Raw genomic sequence first — 25461 nt, 5'->3', positions numbered from 1 at the left:
TGTGACAAAGAGAGATGCTCAGACAGTAGTAGTGCCAGGAAAAGAAGGTGAGAAGGGAGAGGTGCTTTGGAGTGAAAGCTTCTTATTCAAGTTTCAGGTTTCAGTGTGGCTCTTGTTTTTAACAGGATGGTACAAATGGTCTCACTGATACTGTGACTAGTAGAAACCCATCCTGACTCACAGCTGAGCACCAGGAGATTTGGTCAGACCTAACACCTCCATCAAGTACTGGGGATATATTCTATACCGAGGGCATCATAGATTCAACACTACTGGAACATTGGCCTCATGCCTTTAGGAGTCTTTAACTGGAGTAAGACAGATCAATAAGATTTTACATTGTGATGGAGAAATTCTGTCCTCTGCCACCAAAGCATCAGAAGGATGGCTAGTGCAACAAGAATTCTAAAGTTTAATTAGTTAAGTTCCATTTGGCTCAGGTTATCATATGACAGTGCATGGGAGAGTAGGCTATCATATAGTTAGTCATGTAATATTATATGCCAAGAGATAAACTATGACCCCCCCTACACTAAGAGAGAGACATACTTCTTACTAACTCAACTCTGTTCAATGAACTTCAGATCTACAAGCTGCAGAAAATGGCAACTGAGAGGGAAACCATGGTGTCTCAAGTCCTTGGGCTAAAATAATGACCTGTGCTATTCATAACTTTGCTCCATTACTTTTTTACAGTCAATGCAAATATTTCTGTCATTAATATATATATCAAAATAATAACTACTTTTTCATAGCATGCAGGACTGCATCTGGCAGAGTCTCCAGTTCAAAGATGCTTATTAAATAGACTTAATAGAACAGCTCTGGAAGGGGATCTTCAAATATCCTTGATACATGGCCACGTTTGCTACAAAATATGCATTCCAACACTTGTAAGAGAGGAACAATACTTTCCCCTTCCAGCTACAGTAGCTTGATTGCCTTTAATGACCCTTTTGCTTGTAAGTGAGACCCTTCAACTGAGCAATAAACAGATTGTGCTTTTCAGAACATTTTTAACTGGCTTTGTTGACCCATTGAGGCATTCATGAACAGGAAAGTGGATACTCTTGAGGTCAGCCCCTGGCACTGGTTTATATCAATGAGATTTCCATGGAGGCAAATGGGGGATGCAGCATTTGGCCCAATGATTTCACCACAGCTGCTACATCAGAGATGCCAACATGAGGCTGAGCCACTAATTGGAAGTGGAATAAACTAAAGAAATCTTGGTTCAAATGGCAGCTATATTTTTCAAAAAGAAGATTTCAGTTGAAATGCCAAAGGAGACAGTTAGCCAAAACATTCGTCTATGGAAATTTCTCTTCTCAATTTTTCTCAGATCTACAGCTGGGTGCTAAGTGAGGCATGTCTTGAGAACACATGCCATGGATAAACCAAGATGCTTGTTTTCATCAATAGAAGATCCGATTGAACTCACAACAAATAGTTCAATTACCATGATTACTAATAGGCTGATTAATTTGGGTGACAAGAAATGGAAAAGGGTGTGAGAGAGCTGAGCTCTTAGGAAGTGGTGCTAAATCAGGAGATGGGCTAGGCACTGCAGTGAGTTCTCAGTTTAGACAGCATCAGAGTGAGGAAGTAAGATACAAACAAATAAATAAAATGTATCTGGAGCGGAGGAGATGGCCCAGTGGATAAATCACTTGCCTCACATCTCTGGGGACCAGAGTTTGGATGCCCAAACCCACATAAACACCTGATGGACATGGCAGCTTCTCTATAATGCCAGTGTGTTGGAAATTGAGATAGGTGAAATCCCCTGGGCAAACTGGCTTCCTAGAATAGTCTAGTCTGAGAGTTGTGGCTTCATTTGAGAGACTCCACATCAATGCATAAAGGTGGAGAGCAATGGAGGAAGATAATCAACTTCAACCTCGGGTTTCCACATACATGCCCATGTGCCATACATACAAACACACACACACACACTCATATCTCACACACACACTCATATCACACACATACTGCACACACACATGTACATATTCTGTAAAACTATTATCTACTTAATATTTTGTGCAGGATATATTTGTGAGATTCATATACAGGATTCACTGGCCAAGTTCAATATTCTTCTTAGAATTTTGTGTCAGAAAACTACATGGCTCTCCCAGTGAGCTGATAATTCTTTACACCTGTCAACAGAAGCCATAGATCTCATTTTATCGTCCCTCTGCCCTGGGTTTCTAAAAACTTAAAACTGAACTCACAACTCACTTTCATTACTGTCCTTGGCTTCTGTTCTCCCCAGTCCCCACCTGGTTGGGAAAAGGCTCCAAAGACATTAGAAGCCAGTGGGAATTCTAGTTTTCTCCTTTCTTTCTGAAAGATCTACTTGTCTGTGAAATGGGGTAATAATTCTTATTTCATAAGAGTTTGTTTGCAGTGCTGGTCCACAGTAAATGCTCAAAACTTCCAATTATTAAATATGAAAGTATCCTTTCACTTTGAAACATTACAAACCATTTTAAAGAATTTCTGAGTATGACAATGAGGTAATCAATATAATTTGCGGGTAGCTATTGCAAGAGCTTAACAAGAATAGCACATTTACTCTGCCTTTTGTTTACAGTCCCGACTAAGAGTAAAATATGCATCAGCAAAATGTTCAAATCTCAAATATATAAGTCAGTGAATTTTGAATAATGTGAATAATTTTGAATGTGAGCCTGGCTCCTTCTAAAATATACACTATTTCCATTACCCAAACCATCTTCCTTGAGGGTCTTCCAACTTAATCCCTACCTTGCTGGAGATGACCCTTTTGGATCATTTCACTGCTGGTTCCTTTTGGCTGCTGCAGAATTTCACAAATATGGTATATGTTCTTTTTTGCCTAGATCCTCTTGTTCCCAGATTTCTGACATTCACTCATGTTCATGAGAGTATAAGTGGCTTGGCTCTCCTAAGTTTAAAGTGTTTTGTCATATGAAGGTATCACACATTTCATCCATTCACCCCTTAAGTGTAGCAGTATTTTCTTGTCAGGACCACCAGCTCACAAATAATGACATGGAGACTTATTATTAATTATGAATGCTCAGCCTTAGCTTAGGCTTGTTCTTAACTAGTTCTTATAACTTAAATTAACCCATATTTTTAAATTTACATTCTGGTGCATGGTTTGTTACCTCATCTCTGTATTACCCATCCTGCTTCCTCTGTGTCTGGCTAGTGACTCTGCCTTTTTCTTCCCAGAGTTCTCTCTTTGCCCAGAAAGTCCTGCCAATACTTTCCTGCCTAGCTATTAGCCATTCAAGTTTTTATGACACCAGTCATAGCAATATATCTTCACACAGTGTACAACTATCCCACAACATTTTCCCCTTTTGTCTAGTTAAAAAGGAAAGGTTTTAACTCTAACATAGTAAAACTATATATAATAAGAACAATTATCAAGTAGGAATTACATTCACAATGTTTATTTCATATGTATTTGGCATATTCAGAGAAAATATTCTACTATCTATTTTGTCTTGATGAATCTAAAGTTTTATACCTAAACCATTTTCTATCATAACTTGTATTACCATCCTAAAAAATACCTCTTTAGACCTAAAAACATCTTAGATAAACAACTTAAGCTTTTATGTTTCTCAACCTTATAAACTTTACATCTCTTATGTAAGTTTCATTTCTGAATTTGGTACCAAGGGAAACTGTAAACTGTAACTATCTAGTCTTCAACTTCATCAAAGACCCGAGAAGGATATAATATTACCTGAGTAAACAGGAAGTGCAGAGCAAACAATTTCCAAAACTATAGAAAAGGCAGAGACATCTGGTTGGCTGAACAGTCATCCAAGTTTCCTCTGCAATGTTGGAGCATCCATATTTGGCCTAAAGGCCTAAAATATCTGACAGACTTTTCTGTGAAGTAGAATTTTGAAGGAATGTCCTACCTTGTCTTGTCAAAGTTCAGCAGTTGCTCTCTTTTGTGCTCTACTTGTCCAATTTGAACAGCATACTGTCTGCAGTCAAGGCAAGGGCAGTTTCTTGTCCAAATGCTAGATTTGCCACATTGAAAGCAAACTCAATATGGAGGTTCTTTGATGCGATCATCTTTTTTTGAAGTAAATTGGTGCTTCCAGGAGTAGATGTGTCTCACTATCATGAAAAGCCTTAGGCTATTAAAACATTTTCAATGGCATATTTTGAAGGTCTCTGAATTGTTTGAATATCACCCATATATCTAAAATATATCTCTTTTTAACCTTGAAAACATACCAAACTTGACTACTTGTTTGATTATTATAGATAACTAACTACTAACCTGCATTTCTTAATTATGCATTTTAAATGAGATGCATAGGTACAATACCTTAAAGAAGAGTAGAAACACACACACACACACACACACACACACACACACACACATATATATATACACATATACAAAAATAACCATAAATTTGTATCAATATACAAATTAATAGCAATGTAAAATATTTGAGATTAATAGTTGTTTTTTTGTTTAAAGAAGATTCAATAATCTACCCTTTTATCCTAGCACTTTTATATCTCCCTTTTTTTCTTTTCAGAAAGAGATCCTTGAATCCAACCTTCCTTGCTTAGTTTTCTCCCTTACCATGATCAGTAACAATTTACAGTCAACCCCCCTAAATGATGACAAATATCCACAACCCACTGAATGACCAAAAACCGCTCACCCCAACTCTTGGGAATTTGGGCATCATGTTCTTCAACCTGCTTCTTGTTGTCTGGGGGCATCTTTAGGGGACCCTGAGAAAATTAAGATAAAGTCAAGTCCTGGGAGACATAGCTGTATTATTTTTCATTTAGTCTCTGTGTGATGGGAAAGTGTAGAGCTTATCGGAAGTCTTGGCTGGAGTAGAATGTGAGGCTGGATTATCTCAGCTAGTGGCTTTGAAATTGTTATGAACATAGAACAATTTCAACAGAGGCATTCTGAGACTGGGTCACCTAGGTTACTTGTTTTTATTGGTATCTGGTCCTTTTTTCTGGAAACCTACAAACTTTTAAATGTAACATATATACCTGAATTAACACAATTATGGAATGTGTAGTGTACACAAGTCAGCTAAAGATTAATTTTGTTCTATGTTTGAGCAGGTAAAAGGCATCTATCAACTTTATAAGTCTATTTGGACTGTATAAACACACTGATAAAAAGATTTATCATGTCTCATCTAGTTTCAGAGCTGCTCCCATGTCAAGGGATCAGTATATACATCACCTGTTCTGTAGTCTTTTCTGTCTTCCTCCCTCATGCCTGTAGTCAAGATCCTCAGGAGGTCTCCCCTGGTCAAATCTGATTTCTATTAACTTTGAAGGAATCCACAGCTTTTTGTTTCCTGTGGAAATAAAAGCACAACCTCTTCCCCAATGCAACACATTGCCTGATTTTCATTCTGAACCCAAGACATTCCTAAAGTGTATAGGCTGGTTTCATTCAGCAGTCCCTTCTACAATCCAGCTGTGGTTCTCAACAGCTGGGGTTCATTCATCATCATTTAAAAAATTCAAAGTTAACAAAGCACCGTATAGGATCTAGACACCCTGTGTATTTCCCATCCTTATGTAGCTTATCATTTTTATATTACTTTACTCTTTTTTAAAAGACTTTATCATTTTTAAACTATTTTTTCTATGACTGACTATACTCATTTTCTTTTATTTCTTCAGCACCTAAGCACCTTTTAAAGAATACTGTACCTTTTTAGAGTTTTTTTTTCTGTCTGGACCTTGCCTTACTTCATGCCTGCAGTGTTCTATGATTGTGTGAGCCAAACATAAAACTGCTAGTCTACTGTGGTGGAGTGGCACTGGTGGCTGGTTCCATGCCCCTCAGGTCTGTGAGAGCTGAGCCTTAGGCCCACAGGCAGTGCCCAGAACTGCACCTCTGCACACAGTGAACATCTTGCTTGAGAGACTGTGGGACTAGGGAGTCACATCTGGCTCCTTATTCCAGAACTTTTCTTAGCTTTCTCAGGTCCTATGTTTGAATATTTGAGCCTCCAAGTTGGATGCCATATACAGTTGTACTTTCTTGTTGGGACAGCCAGATCACAAATAATGACATGAAGACATTATTAATTATGAATTCTTGGCCTTAGCTTAGGCTTGTTCCTAACTAGTTCTTATAATTTAAATTAACCCATATTTTTAAATCTACATTCTGGCACGTGATTTGTTACCTCATCTCTGTACTGCCCATCCTGCTTCCTATTTATCTAGCTGGTGACTCTTCCTTTCTTCTTCCCAGAGTTCTCTCTCTACCTAGAAGTCCCAGCTATACTCTGCTGCCTAGCTATTGGCCATACAGCTTTTTATTATGCCAATCATAGCATTATATCTTCACACAGTATATAAATATCTCACAGAAATCAAGGACGTTTGAGTGTCTTCATCCACTGACTATCAAGGGTAAAAAATGCTCTGAACATCCTTTTATAAAGCTGGTATCATTAGTCATGTTTGTGTTACTCCAGGAAAAATAAATGAGGAGAATTACAGTGTAAAGTAGTTATATGATTTTATATTTCTACCAACAATGTGTCCCTCACATTGGGTGTTACGAGACATTTCTTAAAGCAACATAGAAACCATGCTTGCATTATTGAAAGAAAAGTAACTGGTTATAAGTATTTTAGATAAGCTTCTAATTTGGACATAGCTTCTTTCCTTTTTTAGCCTATTTTTTTATTGAGAATAAAATTTTTTCATACAATATATTGTGATCAAGGTTTCTCCTTCCTCAACTCCTTCCAGATCCTCCCTACCTCCCCACACTTCAGACTAGCCCTTTTTTTCCTTTCTCTTTAGAAGACAAGTAGGCAAATAATAAACCAAATGGGACTGGAATCAAACAAACAAACCAAACTGGAAGCAGGAAACACACACACACACACACACACACTCACACACACACCAAATCCATAAAAACACAAAATTGGAAACCATAGTATATAAGCAAAAGACCAATAAAGTAAAAAATTAAAAATGCCCAATCAAAGAACTGTGAGACAAATATCTCCAAAAATACCATTCAGTTCATCTTATGTTGGCCATCTACTACAGGGAATGGGGCCTTCACTTAAGTGTGGTTTGTACACTCAGTGAGATTCCATTGGAGAAAATTATTTTTCCCTTTACAAGTGGCTATTAGTTGGAGATAGATTCTGGGGTAGGGATAGTATCTTGTGTCCACTTCCTCTCTCAGTGTTAGGACCTCATCTGGCTTGGACCTGTGCAAGCCCTGTGCATGCTGTCACAGTAGGGTCTTGGTCACCCCAGCTGTAGGTTCCATCTCATGAGGTGGGCCTTAAATCCAATCAGACCATGGTTGGTTCCCCACACAACTTTTGTGTCAGAATTGTACCAGCACATCATGCAGGAAGTTCAGTATTGTAGATCTCAGGGTTTGTAGCTGAGTTGGTGTTTACATTTCTCTCCTGGCAATATGGAGAGTGGCCCTCAGTACCAGGAACACTAGTCAGTATGGGTGAAGGCTCTAGGTAGATACCAGCACAACTTTTCTATATTCAATGGGATATGTAAGTTTTGGCTTCAGCAACAGGGCCTTATCATAAGATTTTGGAGAGCAAACAATAGCTTTGGGTTATCCTGAGTTGTTCGGAGGCATCTATGGGGCATCCTTGGCCATTAACTCAATTAGATGCAACATATTTCTAGCACTGGAGGATTTGGGTGGTGAGAAATGTCTTGTTGGGGGTTTGCCTTCTCTGCTGTTTGGTGATTTCATTTAGATTTCTTTCATAATGTATAGGTTTTAAGAAGCTTCTATTGTAATAGGTTTCCTTATGACTCCTTAAAGAGTCTTTAGTGTTAGCTGTACCTCCCTTTATTCCCTTTTCTTATCCCCTCTTTTCTCTCCCCACTAATTTAATCTTCCCATTCCAGCCCTCCTTCAATCTCTTTATAATTATATGTTATATTTCCACTTCCTTGAGACATCCTTCCCTCCTCCATAGTCCCATACTCTCTATATAACCTCTGTGATTATATGGATGGTAGGACGCCTATCAAAAGCTTAAAAGTTAATATTCATATGTAAGAAAATACATATATTTATCTTTTGAGGTCTGCATTATCAGACTCAGAATGATTTTTTTCTAACCCTACCCATATACCTGTGAATTTAATGATTTCAATTTTTAGCAACTGAGTAATATTCTATTATGTAGATGCACTATATTTTCATTATCTATTCATCCATTGACAGACATCTAGGCTATTTCAACTTTCTGGCTATTATGAATAGAGCAGCAGTAAATATGCATGAGCAAGTGTCTCTGTAATAGGATCCTTTGGACATATGGGCATGATTTTCTAAAGATTTATTTTAACTTATATACATAAGTGTGTGGGTATGTGCCTATGTATGGTCAGGCACATGTGAGTGCTAGTGCCTGTGGAAGCCTGAGGTGGGTTGTTGGATTCCCTGGAGCCGGAGATATAGGTGGTTGTGAGCCACCCAGTGTAAGTGCTGGGAACTAAACTTGGGTCCTCTGAAAGAGTGGTATTGACTCTGAACCACTGAACCACCTCTCTAGCCATTGTGCATAATTTTAATTTATGAATTGTCTCAGTCGGCCAGGGGATGATACATTGTCTTACCTACCCAGACTCCTCCATTTATTGATTTCTTACTTTATTTAAGTAACTACATTTGCCACAATGATAGATCAGTATTGGCTCATTCTTAAATTAACCAACACTTTTAGTTTCCTCATTTCTCCTTAATGCACATTTTTTAATTTGAATTTTATTTTTTTTATTTTATAATTAATTTAATTTTACATATCAGCCCCAAATTCCCCTGTCCTCCCTCCTCCCACCCCCAATTCCCACCTCCTCCAAGGCAAGATCTCCCCTGGGGATTCAGCTAGGCCTGGTTGATTCAGCTGAGGCTAGTCCAGTCCCCTCCTCCCTACACTAAGGCTGAGCAAAGTGTCTCAGCATAGGCCCTAGGTTCCAGAATGCCAGCTCATGCACTAAGGACAGGTCCTGGTCCCACTGCCTGGGGGCCTCCTAAATAGTTCAAGCTAATCAACTGTCTCACTTATCCAGAGGGCCTGGTCCAGTTCCATGGGGGCTCCTCAGCTATTGGTTTATAGTTCATGTGTTTCCACTAGTTTGGCTATTTGTCCCTGTGTTTTTGCCAATCATGATCTCAAACATCTCTTGCTCATATAATCCCTCCTCTCTCGACAATTGTACTCCTGGAGCTCCACCTGGGGCTTGGCCGTGGATCTCTGCATCTGCTTCCATCAGTCACTGGATGAGAGTTCTATCATGACAGTTAGGGTGTTTGGCCATCAGATCACCAGAGTAGGGCAGCTCAGGCTTTCTCTTGACCATTGCCAGTAATCTATAATGGACGTATCTTTGTGGATTTCTGAGGACCTCTCTAGCACTCTGATTTTTCCTATTACCATGGGGTCTTAATTTATCATGGTATCACTTTCCTTGTCCTCCCACTCTGTTCCTGATCCAGCTGGGACCTCCCGCTCCCCTGAGCTCTCTTTTCCCCGACCCTTGCCCTCCATTACTTCCCCCTCCATGTCCAGGTTGCTCATGTAGATCTCATTCATTTCTCTGTTGTTGGGTGATCCCTGTGTCTTTCTTAGGGTCCTCTTTACTAGGTAGCCTCCCTGGAGTTGTGAGTTGCAGTCTGGTTATCCTTTGCTTTACATCTAGTATCCACTTGAGTGAGTAAATCCCATGTTAGTCTTTCTGAGTCTGGGTTACCTCACTCAGGATGTTGCAATCCCCATCAAAATCCCAACACAATTCTTCACAGACCTGGAAAGAACAATACTCAACTTCATATGGAAAAACAAAAAACCCAGGAAAACCAAAAGAATCCTGTACAATAAAACAACCTCTGGAGGCATTACCATCCCTGACTTCAAGCTCTACTATAGAGCTACAGTAATAAAAATAGCTTGGTACTGGCATAAAAACCGACATGTGGACCAATGGAACAGAACTGAAGACCCTGACATTAATCTGCACACCTATGAACATATAATTTTTTGACAAAAAAGCCAAAACTGTACAATGGAAAAAAGAAAGCATCTTCAACAAATGGTACTGGCATAACTGGATGTCAACATGTAGAAGGCTGCAAATAGATCCATATGTGTCACCATGCACAAATCTTAAGTCCAAGTGGATCAAAGACCTCAACATAAATCCAGTTACTCTGAACCTGATAGAAGAGAAAGTAGGAAGTAGTCTTGAATGCATTGGCACCAGAGATCACTTCCAAAATATAACACCAGTAGCACAGACACTGAGAGAAACAATTAATAAATGGGACCTCTTGAAACTGAGAAACTTTTGTAAGGCAAAGGACACAGTCAACAAGACAAAATGACAGCCTACAGAATGGGAAAAGACCTTCACCAACCCCATATCTGACAGAGGACTGATCTCCAAAATATATAAAGAACTCAAAAGATTAGACATCAAAATAACCAACAGTCCAGTTAAAAAATGAGCTATAGAGAATTATCAACAGAAGAAGCTTAAATGGCTGAAAGACATTTAAGGAATTGCTCAACATCCTTAATCATCAGGGAAATGCAAATCAAAATGACTCTGAGATACCATCTTACACCCCTCAGAATGGCTAAGATCAAAAACAATGAAGACAGCTTATGCTAGAGAGGATGTGGAATAAGGGGAACACTCCTACATTGTTGGTGGGAATGCAAACTTGTACAACCACTTTGGAAATCAATATGGCACTTTCTTAGAAAATTGGGAATCAATCTCCTTCAAGACCCAGCTATACCACTCTTGGGCATATACCCAAGGAATACTCAAACATACCACAAGGACACATGCTTCAACTATGTTGATAGCAGCATTATTTGTAGTATCTGGAACCCAGAAACAACCTAGATGCCCTTCAACTGAAGAATGGATAAATAAAATGTGGTACATATACACAATGGAATACTACTCAGCAGAGAAAAACAATGACATCATGAGGTTTGCAGGCAAATGGATGGAACTTAATGCACATTTTTGTTCCAAGATTTCTCCTCAGAGAACCACACTATCTTTTCTATAATCAAAATTTTATTTAAAATGTTCATATTATTTCCCCTCCCATAACTCCTACCAGATCCTGCTCACCTTCTTCCACGTCCAACTTAATGTTCTTCACTTCTCAAAAAGCAATACCAAAAACTGAGAAACAATATTGAAAATCAAAATTAACTGAAAAAATAAAACAGTAAGATAACAAAAATCAAAACAAGAATAAACAAAACAAAAATTCTCAAAACAAGCAAACAATCAAAAAAAAGTGACACTTGATTTGTATTGGCCAACTACTCCTGTGTATGGTGACACTTCATTGGAGAAAATTGGTTTTCCTTTCCTTGAAGGTACCACATTATATTTTTAACTCATATTTTCTTAGATTGCTCTTGAATATGGCAATTTATCTGACTCTCCTTGTTTTTGATGACCTTGAAATTTGCGAAAAGTATGGAACTTTTGTAGAATGTTTCATAGTTGAGTATTTTTTCAATTTTTTTTAATAGTCATGAATCGCTGAAAATGAAATCTGGACTCATAGACTAGCATTGTAGCAAGATACTTTTGAAATAAAGGATTACAGGAAAGAAAACATCATGTTAGAATCACTTTTGAATTCAAGATTGTATTTGCAGAAGTTCTGGGAATCTAACCCAGGGACTCATGATGCTGGGACACCTCCACTGTTCAGTATATTTAGGACATTTTGCTTATTTCTGAGTCTAAAGTTTTTATGCAGACAAATATCATCTGTAAACAAAGATAGTTTTCTTTTTTCTTTCTGAGTCTGTATATTTTCAATTCTCTTTCTCATTTGATTGCCCAGACAAGACTTTCAGTAAAGGGCAGAGTAGGAATAATGAGAGGGGAGATCCTGGCATGAGTTATAATATTAGCGGTGATGCATCTGACTTCTCACCATATTATTTTAACTAGGCAAAGATGTGTTACATTTGTTCATGTTGTAGAATATTACTTTTACTGTGAAAAGGTGTTTTACTTTTGTTTATGCTGTACTTGTTTAATTATGTAAAGATATGTTAGGTTTGTTTCACCTTGCCTGCCTAAGGCGCCTGATTGGTCTAATAAAAAGCCGAATGTCTAATAGCTAGGCAGAGAAGGGATAGGTGGGGCTGGTGGGGAGGAGAAATCTAGGCTCAAGATGAAGAACAAGAGAAGGAGGAGGAAGAAAGAACAAGGGAGACACTCAGGCCCAGAACCAGGCAGCCACCAGACAGACAGACACAAGAAGCCGTGAGAAAGGGAGTAAGTCCTGAGGAAAAAGGTAGATAAAGAGAAACAGGTTAATTTAAGTTAAAAGAGCTAGCCAGAAATGAGCCTAAGCTAGACTGATCATTCAAAACTAGTAATAAGTCTCTGTGACATGATTTAGGAGCTGGTTGGTGGCTCAAAAGGAAAAGACTAGTACAGAGAGGTTTTTTTAATCTGATATTATATAGATACTTGTTTTATGTACTCACTTGTATTAGTGAACTTCCGCATTTGATTTTTTTTCTTTGTTTATTTCAATATTGGGAACTGAACCTAGGGCTTTGTACATCCAAGGCAATTGTTCTACCAATGAGTTGATGCTCCTGGGGTCAAGAGAACTTCTCTTAAAAATGCTTTTCCTAGAGTTTAAAATAATTTGCTAGCCTAAATTCACCTTTAAATCATGTTATTCTGCCTTAACTACAGTGCAGGTGCCTTATAGTGGAATATTCCTAGTCTCTCCTTAAAATTAATAGAATGTATTTGCCCTTCATTCCATTATCAATAGGCTATAATAGCTCAATATATTGTTATAATTATTACATGAGACAGATTTCACATCAGTTAATGAAATGGAAGATTGTGTTTTAACTTTTTTGCTGTATATATTTGTATTTTTGACATATCATTTTCCTCCACTATGAACAAAATCTTTCCCCCATTTCTTTCATGGTATGCCTGCTTGTGAATTCTTCCAGTTTCTCAACATCTGAAAAACAAATCTTAATCTACCCTCAGTTTTGAAGTAAAATTTGACTAGACTTTGAGCTTAGTGTCATTTTATTTTCCTTACACAGAGATTAAATAATGTTTACTGTAAGTCTTATCCTGTGTGAGGGCAGGGTATATTGTTCTTCTGGCTACTTCCAAGATGTTAGTCTTCAGTGTCCTGCAATTTAAAAAAAAAAAAATGTGCCTAGTATTTGGTTTTCTTTAATCTGTGGATTATGTTAAATATTAAATTTGGGAAATTCTTGGGTTATCCCATACTTCTTGAGTCATTTGCCTATTTACTTATTCTTTCTTTTATCCTGTTTCTTTGTAGCTTTTGAAATTTCTATTGACCTGTCTTTGAGGTCAATAGGTTTTGCAACCTGTTAAAACTTTCAGAGTTCCTACCAAATTCATTCTTCATCTGAGTGTGTTGGGTTTCACTTAGTTCTTTCTGAGAATTTTCATCTCTGCTAATATCACCTGCTTGTTTTTTCCCCTTATGCCTGCTATTCAAATTAGAGTCATTAGCATGTCAAATGTAGTTATTTCTCTTTCTATGTGATAATCCCCAAATACATGTCATGTCTGAGTTTTTCAATGACTGCTTTTTCTGTTCATGATTTTTTTCTTGCTTTTAAGAATTTCTTTTCAGCCGGGCGGTGGTGGCGCACGCCTTTAATCCCAGCACTCGGGAGGCAGAGCCAGGCGGATCTCTGTGAGTTCGAGGCCAGCCTGGTCTCCAAAGCGAGTTCCAGGAAAGGCGCAAAGCTACACAGAGAAACCCTGTCTCGAAAAACCAAAAAAAAAAAAAAAAAAAAAAAGAATTTCTTTTCTTTGCAGTTAAAGTTGGATATGTACTGTGGAATAGGAACTGTGGTGAGTAGGTTCCTAGTATGATATTTATGTTCATGTGGCTTCAAGTTGGATTTCATTTAAGCTTTCTATAGCTGTGTTACCAGATGCTGTAAATTCCTCTCTCTTCTCAACATTGAGCATCTCTAGCTGCTTCTTAGGAGAATCAGTCTGCAACCAGTAGTTCTTGCATTTGTAACGCATTAACACTACATTTGAACTTAGTGGTGTTGGTAAACATGGGGTACAAGGGTTATTTGATAATATTTCCATTAAATCTTACCATTACAGTAAACCAACAGCTTTGATTATGTCTTCACAAATGGTTCTTTTGCACGGTTACATAGCAAAATGAACAGAGGTATCTGAGAACAAGGTGTCAGCAAGGGTAGTTTCTTGTAAAGCCTGTTGACTTGCCTTACAGGTGGCTCTCTCCTTCTTTTGTCTTTCTGGAATTTGTCTTTTTTTTTTCTTCGTTCTTTGAGGGGCCCACCACCCAGCTCCTAAGTAATCATACCACATGGAGACCTATTCTTTCTTATGAATGTCTGGCCGTAGTTTGGCTTATTTCTAGCCAGCTTTTCTTAACTTAAATTATCCCATCTACTTTTTGCCTCTGGGCTTTTACCTTTCTCTATTTCTGTATATCTTTCTTCCCTTTCTTATTCCATGTTTGGCTGGGTGGCTGGGTGGCTGGCCCCTGAAGTCTCCTCTCCTTCTTTTTCACTCCTCTATCTTCTCTTCCCAGATTTCTCCTCCTATTTATTCTCTCTGCCTGCCAGCCCTGTCTATCCTTTTTCCTGCCTAGCTATTGGCCAGCAGCTCTTTATTAGACCAATTAGGTATTTTAGACAGTATAAGTAACATAGCTTCACAGAGTCAAACAAATGCAACATAAAAGAATGCAACATATCTTTGCATCATTAAACAAATGTTCCACAACATAAACAAATGTAACATATCTTCAACTAATATTCAACATCTTTCTTTTGTGTAAGTCTGTGTCATAGTCTCTTTTCTTAAGAACCTCAGTCATTTTGAGTTATATAGCTCAACCTAATGAGTTTATTTTAAATTAATCACTTTTTAAAAGTCTGTATCACAAAATAAAAGTCATATTCTGAGGCTCAGGGCTAGGAAATTGAGGTACAGAGCTCAGTAGGACATGATCCAACCTACAGGAGACAAATTGCTCTTTCTATTCCATGGTGAATGTGAATCAGAAGTGACAGAGAGGACCTATATGAAGAAAATGCCTTTAACAAGGTTTTAGTACATTTCTTTCATGATGAAGAATAGGCACTGAGTGTGGAAAAAGGAGGGCCTTCATTTGGCGAACCAATAAAGGCTGGTAGGGTTTTTGAGTGATGACAATGGAAATGTGGGTCCCCCTAAGTTTTCCGCCCCCAGAGTTTCTTGTCCTGAGTTTACTTAGCTTCTGAAAGTTTGTCATCAGCACCGTGTAAGTCTTCCTGCCCACTTAGCTCTAATGACTCCTGCTTCCACTGGACAGATCTCAGATCTCTAGATCCGCAATCTCTCCAGAATTCAAAGTATCCATGTGTTCTGAAAATGAAATTCTCTGATGGGTTCAAAAATATGTTGTAAAAATATGTTGTCCAAATTTTTCTTCTTGCAAGAAAGGAGTTGCATTGATTTATTTTATGTTTCAATAGACACAAATATGTGTTATTCTATGTTACTGTCAAGGTAATTTTAGTTGAGAATAAGATTTAAATAATCAGATCAGATAAGCAGATGGTCCCTGTTAAGGGGGTGAACATCATGCCATCAGTTTTTTGCCTTGAAAGCATGAAAAAGCCAACCTTTCCCCGAATGTGAGAAGTTCCCCCCATCTCTGCTTTCTTGGTCTCACTTCCTTTGCTGGGATAAAATTCCCGGCAAAGCAACTTAAGGGAGAAGGGTTTTTCACTCACAGTTTGATGGGAGAATTCATCTTTGCAGGGAAATCACATTGGCAGGAACTTGAAGCTGTTAGTCATTTGCATTTACAGTCAACAGCACAGTGCAATAGTGACCGCATGCAAGCACTCAGCTTGTTTTCTCCATTTTATTCAATGCAGGGCTCAGACTATAAAATAGTGCTGCTCAGAATCAGAGCAGGTATTCCTACCTCAATTAATCCAATTAAGAAAATTACACTGGCACACTCACAAGCCAACACAATCTAGACAGTTTCTCATTTCACTCTGAAGTGATTCTAAATCCTGTAAAGTTGACAATTAAAGCTGTAATATCTGCCTTCCTGTGAGCACTAAAACACCAAACCTTTCTGACATACTACCTTGTTGGATGTAAGCTTGAAGTTACATTTTCAGTTATCCTAGGTCCCCAGCTTGCTAAGTCACACAGCAAATCTTGGGATTTCTTAGCATAAGCCAATTATTTATAATACATATCAATCAATCACTCTCATCTGAATTGCTCTCTCCTTCCATACCTTCTTACATACATGCATACACACACACCATAGGAATATATGCACACAAGTGGTGCTACTTCTCTGGAGGACCTGAATACTGGGTAAATGTGTGTGTGTGTGTGTGTGTGTGTGTGTGTGTGTGTGTGTGTGTGTGTGTGTGTGTGTATACATAGACACACATATTAGAGGTGACAGGGAATCTTGGCTATATTTGTAAACCATCCTATTTATGTAGAATAAAAAGTATCAGGGCTGAGAGAGGGCTTGGAAGTTAAGAGTACTGGCTCACTGGCTGCTTTTCAGAGGACCTGAGTTCTATTCCCAGAACCCACATGGCAGTAACAATTATCTGTAACTCCAGGTCCGGGGATCCCTTTCCCTCCTCTGGCTTCCATGGGCATTGTATGTATGTGGTACACAGACATGCATTCAGGCAAAACACCTCTATCCTGTATACATAAAATTGAAATAAATAGGTAAATATCAAAAAAATTAAAATACAGATGCCCCACAACCACTGCAAATGGATATCATGCTCTCTCTGCTATGTGAAAAATTCTAAATGTTTCTTTATTTCTTTTCCCCTTCTGTTTTTATTCTTATTTGTGGATTCAAACTGGGAGTTTAGCACTGTAGTATTATATTTCTAGACTATGAATCTTCTTGTCAAATTTCAGTGCCATTGTACTTTTATTCACAGTGATTTGAATTTAACACTTACATTTTACAGGTTCTATCATTCACCTGTTCTTTTCTACAATGACTTACCAGGTATATTTGGATTGATAGCTCAGACAGCTGAAATATATCTGTCTTCATATTCAGGAAAAATCCATGGTAAAAACTTAGTTCTTAAGTTCTTGAATGACTAAGAATATCTATGCTGCCTTCACATGCAATTACCAATTGATATGTCCATATGTACTTAGTCTCTCCTAAGGACTCTGAACTTTGCTACTTGGTACACAGAAGAACTTTAAGGCTCCACAAGATTTTTCCTTCTTTGTAGGTATATCTGGATAGTGCAGCAGGCTTTATTGGACTGCCAGCCCCCAAATCATGACATAGAGACTTATCATTAGTTATGAATGCTCAGCTTTAGTTTAGGCTTGTCCCACTAGGTCTTATAACTTATTTTAACCTGTTTCTCCTCCTCTACATTTTACCTCCGGGCTTTTTACCTTTCTTTCATTCTGTATGTCCTACTTTTCCGCTTCCTCCACATCTGGCTGGCTGGCCCCAGGCATCTCCCTCTTTTTCTTCCTCATTCTCTCTTCTCTCTCAAGCCTAGATTCATCCTTCTACTTATTCTCTCTGCCCACTAGCCCAGTCTATCTCTCTAGTGTGTGGTGATATTTTGTTTGTGCTCTAACAAATAAGGCTTGCCTGGAGATCAGAGTGCAGAGCTAGCCATTAGAGTCCAGGCAGTGGTGGCACACACCTTTAGTCCCAGCACTTGAGATACCATGCCTTTGAATTCCAGCACTTGGGAGGAGGAAACAGGAAGTGATATGGCTGGATGGAAAGATGAAATGATAAGGTGGGGTGGAAACAGGAGCAGCCCTTTCAGCCTGAGGATTCCTAGAGGCAAGAAGCCTTTCTAGTGTCTGACTGCTCTGCTTCTCTGATTCTTCAGCTTTCACCCTGATATCTGACTCTGGGCTTTTATTGTTAAGACCAATTAGAATTTGTGCTATACTAATGCCTAGTTATTGGCTATTCAGCTTTTTATTAGACCAATCAGGTGCCTTAGGCAGGCAAGCTAAAACAAATGCGACACATTTTTACATAGTTAAATAAATGCAGCATAAACAAATGTAACATACCTTTACATAGTTAAAGTAATGTTCTGGAACATAAAGAAATATAGTACATCTTTACATAATTAAAGTAATATTCCGCAACAGGATAGGTCTAAAGTCTTTATACTTGAATTCAAAAATTGCATCTATTTATGTCTAGATGTTGGTATTCTTCCATTGATTTTTCTTGTAATGCCTGAACCCTTTATTTTTATTTATTTATATTATTTTATAAATAATGTTTTGACTGCATCTATGCTGTGCATCACAATAAAGAAATAAATAGTAACAATACACACATATATAATATGATGAAAAACTATTTGTGTGTGCATGTATACAAGTTCAAAAATATTTGTTATTATTTTGCTCCTTTTAACTTTAAATATATATGGACTTGACTCTACATATATTTCTGAATCTTTTTGTCTGGTCTTACTGTGTTTTGAGACTTGTACATAGCCATAGCCACACAGGTGTGAGCCACACATTTGTTTTGCACCAAAATGTGAAGTTTTTTTGTAGAGTCATTATTACCTTCAATAATAAAACTATTCAGGACTTAGCCAGAGTGCAGGCTATATATGTCCTAGGAACTATGACATTAAATGGCTTGGAACAATTCTGTGAGGTAGGTACCGTTTACTACTCAATTTTGCAATGGGAGGGTCAAGTTTTAAATAATTTGTTTAAGGTACAGAAAATTTAAGATATAACTATGCCTGCAATCACATTGTTGTGAGTGGTAGAAACCAAATGATCTTGTGTGGTGCCTATGCATCTCACACTACGAATACATTTGGTAAAAGTCTCACTGCTTCTTGATTGAGTTTCAGTCATTTTATTTTTTCAGAGAAGTTTTGTTTTGTCGAAGCTTTCAAATTGGTCAAACAATACTTCTTATTGCATGATCTTAATATCTTTATCACCAGAGGTATAGGCATTCATGTTTATTTTCATAGTTCAATTATGTTTTGTGGCTTTTTTTTTACTTTGAACATAAGAAGTTAGCTGTAGTGAATATTTAACATTCCTGTACTATAATTTGATTGTTCATATCTGTTCTGGGTCATTTTATATTTATTATTATTTATTTTTATAGACCATGTTTCCCTGCTTCTTTTCATGTCTGATCATCCTAAATTAGATGCCAAACTTGGAGAACTTTCATCTTGTTGATGCTGATATTTTTGCAATTTGTATAATCTGATGCATAAGCATTTTTGACATTGATTTGGGACCCAGTGAAGTCACTTGGAAACCTGAGTCTTTCTTTAAAGGCTTGTTAGAGTACATCACAGTAGCCCATGAAGTCCAGTCCTAATCTCTCACCACTGAGGCTGTTCCCCTTTGAGTACCATTCAATGCTTCATCAGCTATGCGAGTTTCGGGTCTTGATGGCAAGAACTGGCACTAAACCAACCTGTCTTTTCCAAGTTCTGGCTACTGTTCCTTCTAATCCTTGTGAATGTTTATGATTGTCACAACTTCAGGAGTGTCCTCTCCTGTGCATAGAATAGTCAAGGGGTGCCCTGTACAGAGTTCCTTCCTTATGTGACTCTTTCCTACCCTTTAATCTGTCCTGCAAGCTTGAGCTGCCTGAGTTTCCTTGGACTTTCTTCTATCATGTATCATGTCTGATGGATTACACCGGAATTGCTGTGCCTTTGTAGTTCCATTTAGAAATTTTGAAGTAAGAGCTGGAACACTCAAAGGGCTTGCTTACTGCCTTTGTTTCTCATTGCGCAGGCATCTGTCCTCAACCGACGGCTATCTAGCGCTTTCAGAATTATTTGATTTAAAAACAATTGCCTTTTTTTTTTTTTGGTTTTTCGAGACAGGGTTTCCCTGTGTAGCTTTTTTTTTTTTTCGAGACAGGGTTTCTCTGTGTAGCTTTGCGCCTCTCCTGGAACTCACTTGGTAGCCCAGACTGGCCTCGAACTCACAGAGATCCGCCTGGCTCTGCCTCCCGAGTGCTGGGATTAAAGGCGTGCGCCACCACCGCCCGGCCCCCTGTGTAGCTTTGCGCCTTTTCCTGGAACTCACTTGGTAGCCCAGGCTGGCCTTGAACTCACAGAGATCCACCTGGCTCTGCCTCCCGAGTGCTGGGATTAAAGGCATGTGCCACCACCGCCCGGCACAATTGCCATTTTATGTGGGAAGTAGAACTGATTCTTACTATTTTATCTTAGATTGAACTAGGAACTATCCTTGAGCTTAAAAAAAATAGACTATGTTCTTATTTTTGAGATTTGACAGTTCTTTATGTATTCTGGATGTAGTTCTTCAATCAGAAATGCAAACTACAGATATTTTCTCTGATGTTAGTTTATCTTTTTATTATTTTAACCCTTAGAAGAAATTCTAAACTTTAATAAAGTCTGAATTACTCACTCTTTTATTATAGACAGTTTTATGTATCTGTCTAAAAATCCTTTGCCATGCTCAAAGGCATAAATATTTTCTCTGAATTTTTCTCGGAGAAGTATTAACTTTATGTTTTATAATTGGCCAACTTAAAGTTAATTATCATATAATACATGGCTCCTTGCTATTTTTTAAACACTGATTTTTCTCCACTGTCATTTGTTCAAAAGACTATTCTCCCTCCATCAAATCACTTTTTTACTTTTGTCAAAAATCAGTTGGCTGTGTTGGTTGGTCTATTTCTGGCCTTGATATCCCGGTGCCCTTGCCTTGGGTCTCTCTTGCTCCTGACATCATGTAGCCTCAGTAGTCAGTCTGTCATGATTTATGCAGCAGTACAGACTTTTTCTAGTTAAGTCTTAAATCAGGTAGTAGGATCGCTTACTTTATATTTCCAAACCTTTTGGCATTTCTACTTTCCTTGCTTTTAAATATAGACTTTGGAATCCTACATCTGTACAATAGTTACTAGTTTTCAGGGGGATTGCATCAAATCTATAGATCTATTCAGAGAGATTTCACCCCTTAACAACATCAAGACTCCATTCGATAAAAAAACCATAATTCTTCACTTAGGTCTTTGACTTTTCTTGCTGTTCATATTTATTATTGTTTCATATATATATATATATATATATATATATATATATATATATATATACCTTTGCATATATTTTATAATATTTGTACCTGAGATTTTTGCTAGCATTCATATGGGACTTTAGAAAATTTCAGATGCCATTTTTTCCCATCACCATGTATAATGTTACAACTGATTTGTAAAATACTTACATTTTACCCCAGAACTTATGGAATCACTTATGAGCTCTAGGAACTTTTTTGTACGCTGAGATGTTTTACATAGAAAACCATGTCATCTGTGAATGAAGACATTTTTATTCCTTCCCTTCTGAGGATCATGATCACGTTCTTCTGCAATGGTTAGTACTTTCAATACAGTACTAGACAGGCATGAGAACACAGAACACACCTAACTTATCCTCGTGTTATGAGAACATACAGACTTTTACTACTAAGAGTGATATTATTTCTCTTCCTCTTCCTCCCCTTTCTTCTCCTCCCTCTCTTTCTCGTTCTCTTTGTCTCCTTCCCCATTCCCTCCTTTAAATACTTTCATCAGGTTAAGTAATTTCTATTCTTATGTTGTGGCTGACATTATTATTATTATTATTAAAATGATGTAAGTTTTAATTTTGTCGAATGTTCCTCTCGCATTCTTTGAGATAATCATGCATTTTTCTTTAATGTAGAAACATGGTGGAGATACTGATTTTCAAATATCCAGAGCCATTTTAGTTCTGTTCCTCCTGGAGCTTTCTCCATATTCTAGGAAATACAAGTATGAAGACAGACCCTTTGAAGCACAGCAGTCGCTTCTGCCTCTTAGATCTCTATCACAGACAGATTACTTGTTTCATAGTGAATGTAAATGGTTTTTTGTCTGGATCAACATTTTTTCCTGAAAGTAAAAGCCTTTTTGGTGCCCATCAGTATGTGGGACCTTAAGTTCAGGTTTCCGGCCTGCAAGAGTCTCACACCACATCACCATTATTGCACCTTTTTTTTTTTTGTCTGTTTGCTTTTTTACATTTGCTCTTGAGTACTGGAAACTGTTTTTCCAGGTCCTTGTCACTCCCATTTAATCGCCTAGGCCATTGATTGCCCTCCACAAACTATTAGGAGGTGATCGTTTTTTTAATGTTTGAGGTTTTGTTCCCTTGAATCATGAGTATTGCAACAAGGAAATTTAAGCATCTGTCCCAGACTTTTGATATTTTGTTGGTTTTCATTTGAGTGACTTTTCAGAAGATTGAAACCACCAAACTGTCAAACCCAGTTATTCTGGCCTATTGATTTTTACGGCTTTATTTAAACTTGGGGGTCATCATTTTCCTTGAACTGCAACTCTTTAGAACAATAGAAAAAATTTAAATATACCTATTCTTCAACAGTTTCATCCATGTGCAGTTTATTTTAGTAATTTCTACCTCATTGCCCCCTCCTACTCCCTTCCCTCCTGCTGAAACTCCCTCCCTCCTGAGAAGTCCCTCTCAGACTTCAATGTGTTCTTGTGTCTGTGACCCAGTGAATTTGATCAGAGCAGCTTACATGAGCATGGGCGGGAAATCATTTACTGGAGCATGTGCTACTGTCTGGTGGGGTACACCGCTGATGAGACTAACCTGAGGACCTCCATCTTTAGGCTGATCAATTCACTGATAGCCTATTTATCATTACAAGGCTTAGACTTCTCCCTTTACTCTAACAGTTTCTGCCCTGTATCTTCTGTGGATTCCAGTCAGTCACTTATGCTGAGAGCATGGCTTCTCTTCCTGGCAAGGCATTCCTTGGCATGAGAAGTCCAATGTGCCCCGAAAGCTGCTGTAGCTGGAAGTTTGTCAAATGTCTCATATAAGAAATAGTATCTTCAGCCTTCCTTTGGGACCCAGGACTTCTGAATCCAGCAACAGCCAAAGGTGTGGAGATAAAAAGCCAAAATTCTCAAGGGGGTCACTCAAAGGGACCCTTTTTGCTTCTAGACCAATTTTCTTTTGTTAAATATATTTTTCACTTTTTTGAGAATTTTACACCTGTGCACAACATGTCTTGATCATACTACCACTCCCAGCTCCTTCTCCTCTAGCTCTTTCTGGACCTGAACTTACTCCCAACTTCATGTCCTTTTTTTTTTTTCTTTTAAAAAATAACCTACTGAGTCCAATAGTTCTTCCCATGTTCACATGAATGTGGAGCCATCCCCTGGAGCATGTTAATCTACCAAGAGCTCCCCTTGAACAAAACTTATTTCTTCTCCCTTAGTAGTCAGCAACTTCCAGTAGCTCCAGGGCTGGGGCCTCATGAACCCCTCCCCCATCTGTGTTAACATTGAATGGTTTGATCTTGCACAGGTCTTGTGAAAACAATCACACCTACTGTGAGATAATGAGCGCAATAATCATGTTGTACCCCGAGGACATTTTTACATCAGTCCTCCTGGACTTACAATATTTTGCCTGCTTTTCCATGTTGGTACCTAAACCTTGGGAAAATGTGGTATGATATAGCTGTCCCCTTTAGAGTTGAGCACTCCAAGAAAACCAGTGTTTTGTGCTTATTGGAAATATAGGAGTATGAGCTCCAAAAGAGGAATATATCTGATTTTTGCCATACCCCCAACTCTTACAATGTCACCAAGCACAAAGAATGTGAGTTGAAAGAGCAGCAAATGTCCTTGACGTTAGATGGAATAATTCATTTCCACTTCCTCCTCAGCATCCGTTGCCTGTTTCTAACCTGTAAGTGCTTTACCAGCCGGTGTTTCTATTCCATGTGCAGGCCACTGAAGATTTGATCAACTCACTTTCCTGTGTAAGTTCTTGGATTTTTGTTACACTTTCGTCAACTGTTAGTAGTTGAAGTTGGAGTATATGTTGCAAGATAAGTCCACCAGAGACTCCCAAACAGACACTCTTTAAAGCTTTATTGAAAGTCTTTATTGCCGGTCAGTGGCTACACAGGGAACTTGCCCAAATCATGTAGCCCCAAGCCTCACAGCTCTTTGCCTTTTGTGCATAAATCACACCCTGTTGGCACACTTCAGTTAGCAAGAAGTGTAACTACAGAGGCAAAAAAGCAAAGTTAGCACATGCATGGACTTTTTTCTTGGGAACTTTCCTGGAACTATGTTTCTGTTCCCCTTTTGGCAGGGGTTTGGACCGCTGTGCTGGGCTTTAAGGTCAGAGGTCAGTTCCATGTGCCCACCATAAAATGATCCCACTGTCCGAAGTGAAAACACTATTGTTTCTTTGATGCAATTTTTCTGTTTGCTCTTTCTCTCAACTGGAAATGGTTCTTGTGCGACACACTGGAATCCTACCTATTTCATTCACCTTGATGCACATACATGTATCATTTTACCATGGCTATCGTTTTTTCTCTGGTTGTTGAAAAGAATAGTATCACTTTTCATCTAATTCACAATGCTCCTTCAGTATCATTCAGTCTTCTGGGTCTTGATTTTTTTCTGATTGTGTTTGTCTGTTTGTTCGTTTGTTTGTTTATTTTCTTTAGACAGGGTCTCATTATGGAGACATGGATGGGTCCCTCAGCCTCTAGAGTGCTAGGATTACAGGCACTGCCACATTCAACTTCCAAGCTTTTAAAAACACAGCAATGGTGTTTATATTTCCTGATGTCTTTGCTCATTTTGTATTGTTCCTGATTTCAGAATATTTATACAGTTACCATGTAATTATTTTACTGACTAATTAATACATGCATTTTTCTCCTGTGTTGAAGTGAATAGTTACAGTTAAAATGCACAACAACCATATTATGTAAATATTAGTATCACCCATTTGAAATAGAAAAGTCGTATCAACATTTAATAATGTACTGCTGACTGCAGCAGCTGGTAGACAGCAGAGCTATGATTTAAACTAGTTGAAGTTCAGATCCTTAACCACTACTCTGCATTGCCTCGGAATAGGTTCCCTCAGCTTTTCCTGGGTAAGGGCGAAAGAAAATGACTAAATCATCATCTTCTTTCCTGAAATGACCATCACATGTAAGATATCGATGTTAGTGAAGACATCCATTTAGATTTGTTGTACATGCTCCTCTCTTTGAATGTCTATACCTTTCCACATAGCCTGCCCCATCCCAGGAATCATTTTAAGCACAGTTTGTGTAGTGAACCCAGTGGACTTTACTTTCAGATACAGAGACTGTTGTTCTAATACTCCAGACCTAGTTCACCAAGAGGAGCAGAGGGGCCTGGGGCTCGTGATGCTACTATGTTCTACATGTCCGAACAGTAACTATGGGAAAGTGAGCAAGACC

This window comes from Peromyscus californicus, unplaced genomic scaffold (assembly GCF_007827085.1).
Source record: "Peromyscus californicus insignis strain IS unplaced genomic scaffold, ASM782708v3 Scaffold_8__1_contigs__length_139910024, whole genome shotgun sequence".
Lineage (NCBI taxonomy): Eukaryota > Metazoa > Chordata > Mammalia > Rodentia > Cricetidae > Peromyscus > Peromyscus californicus.
Note: the sequence above shows the minus strand (reverse complement) of the source record.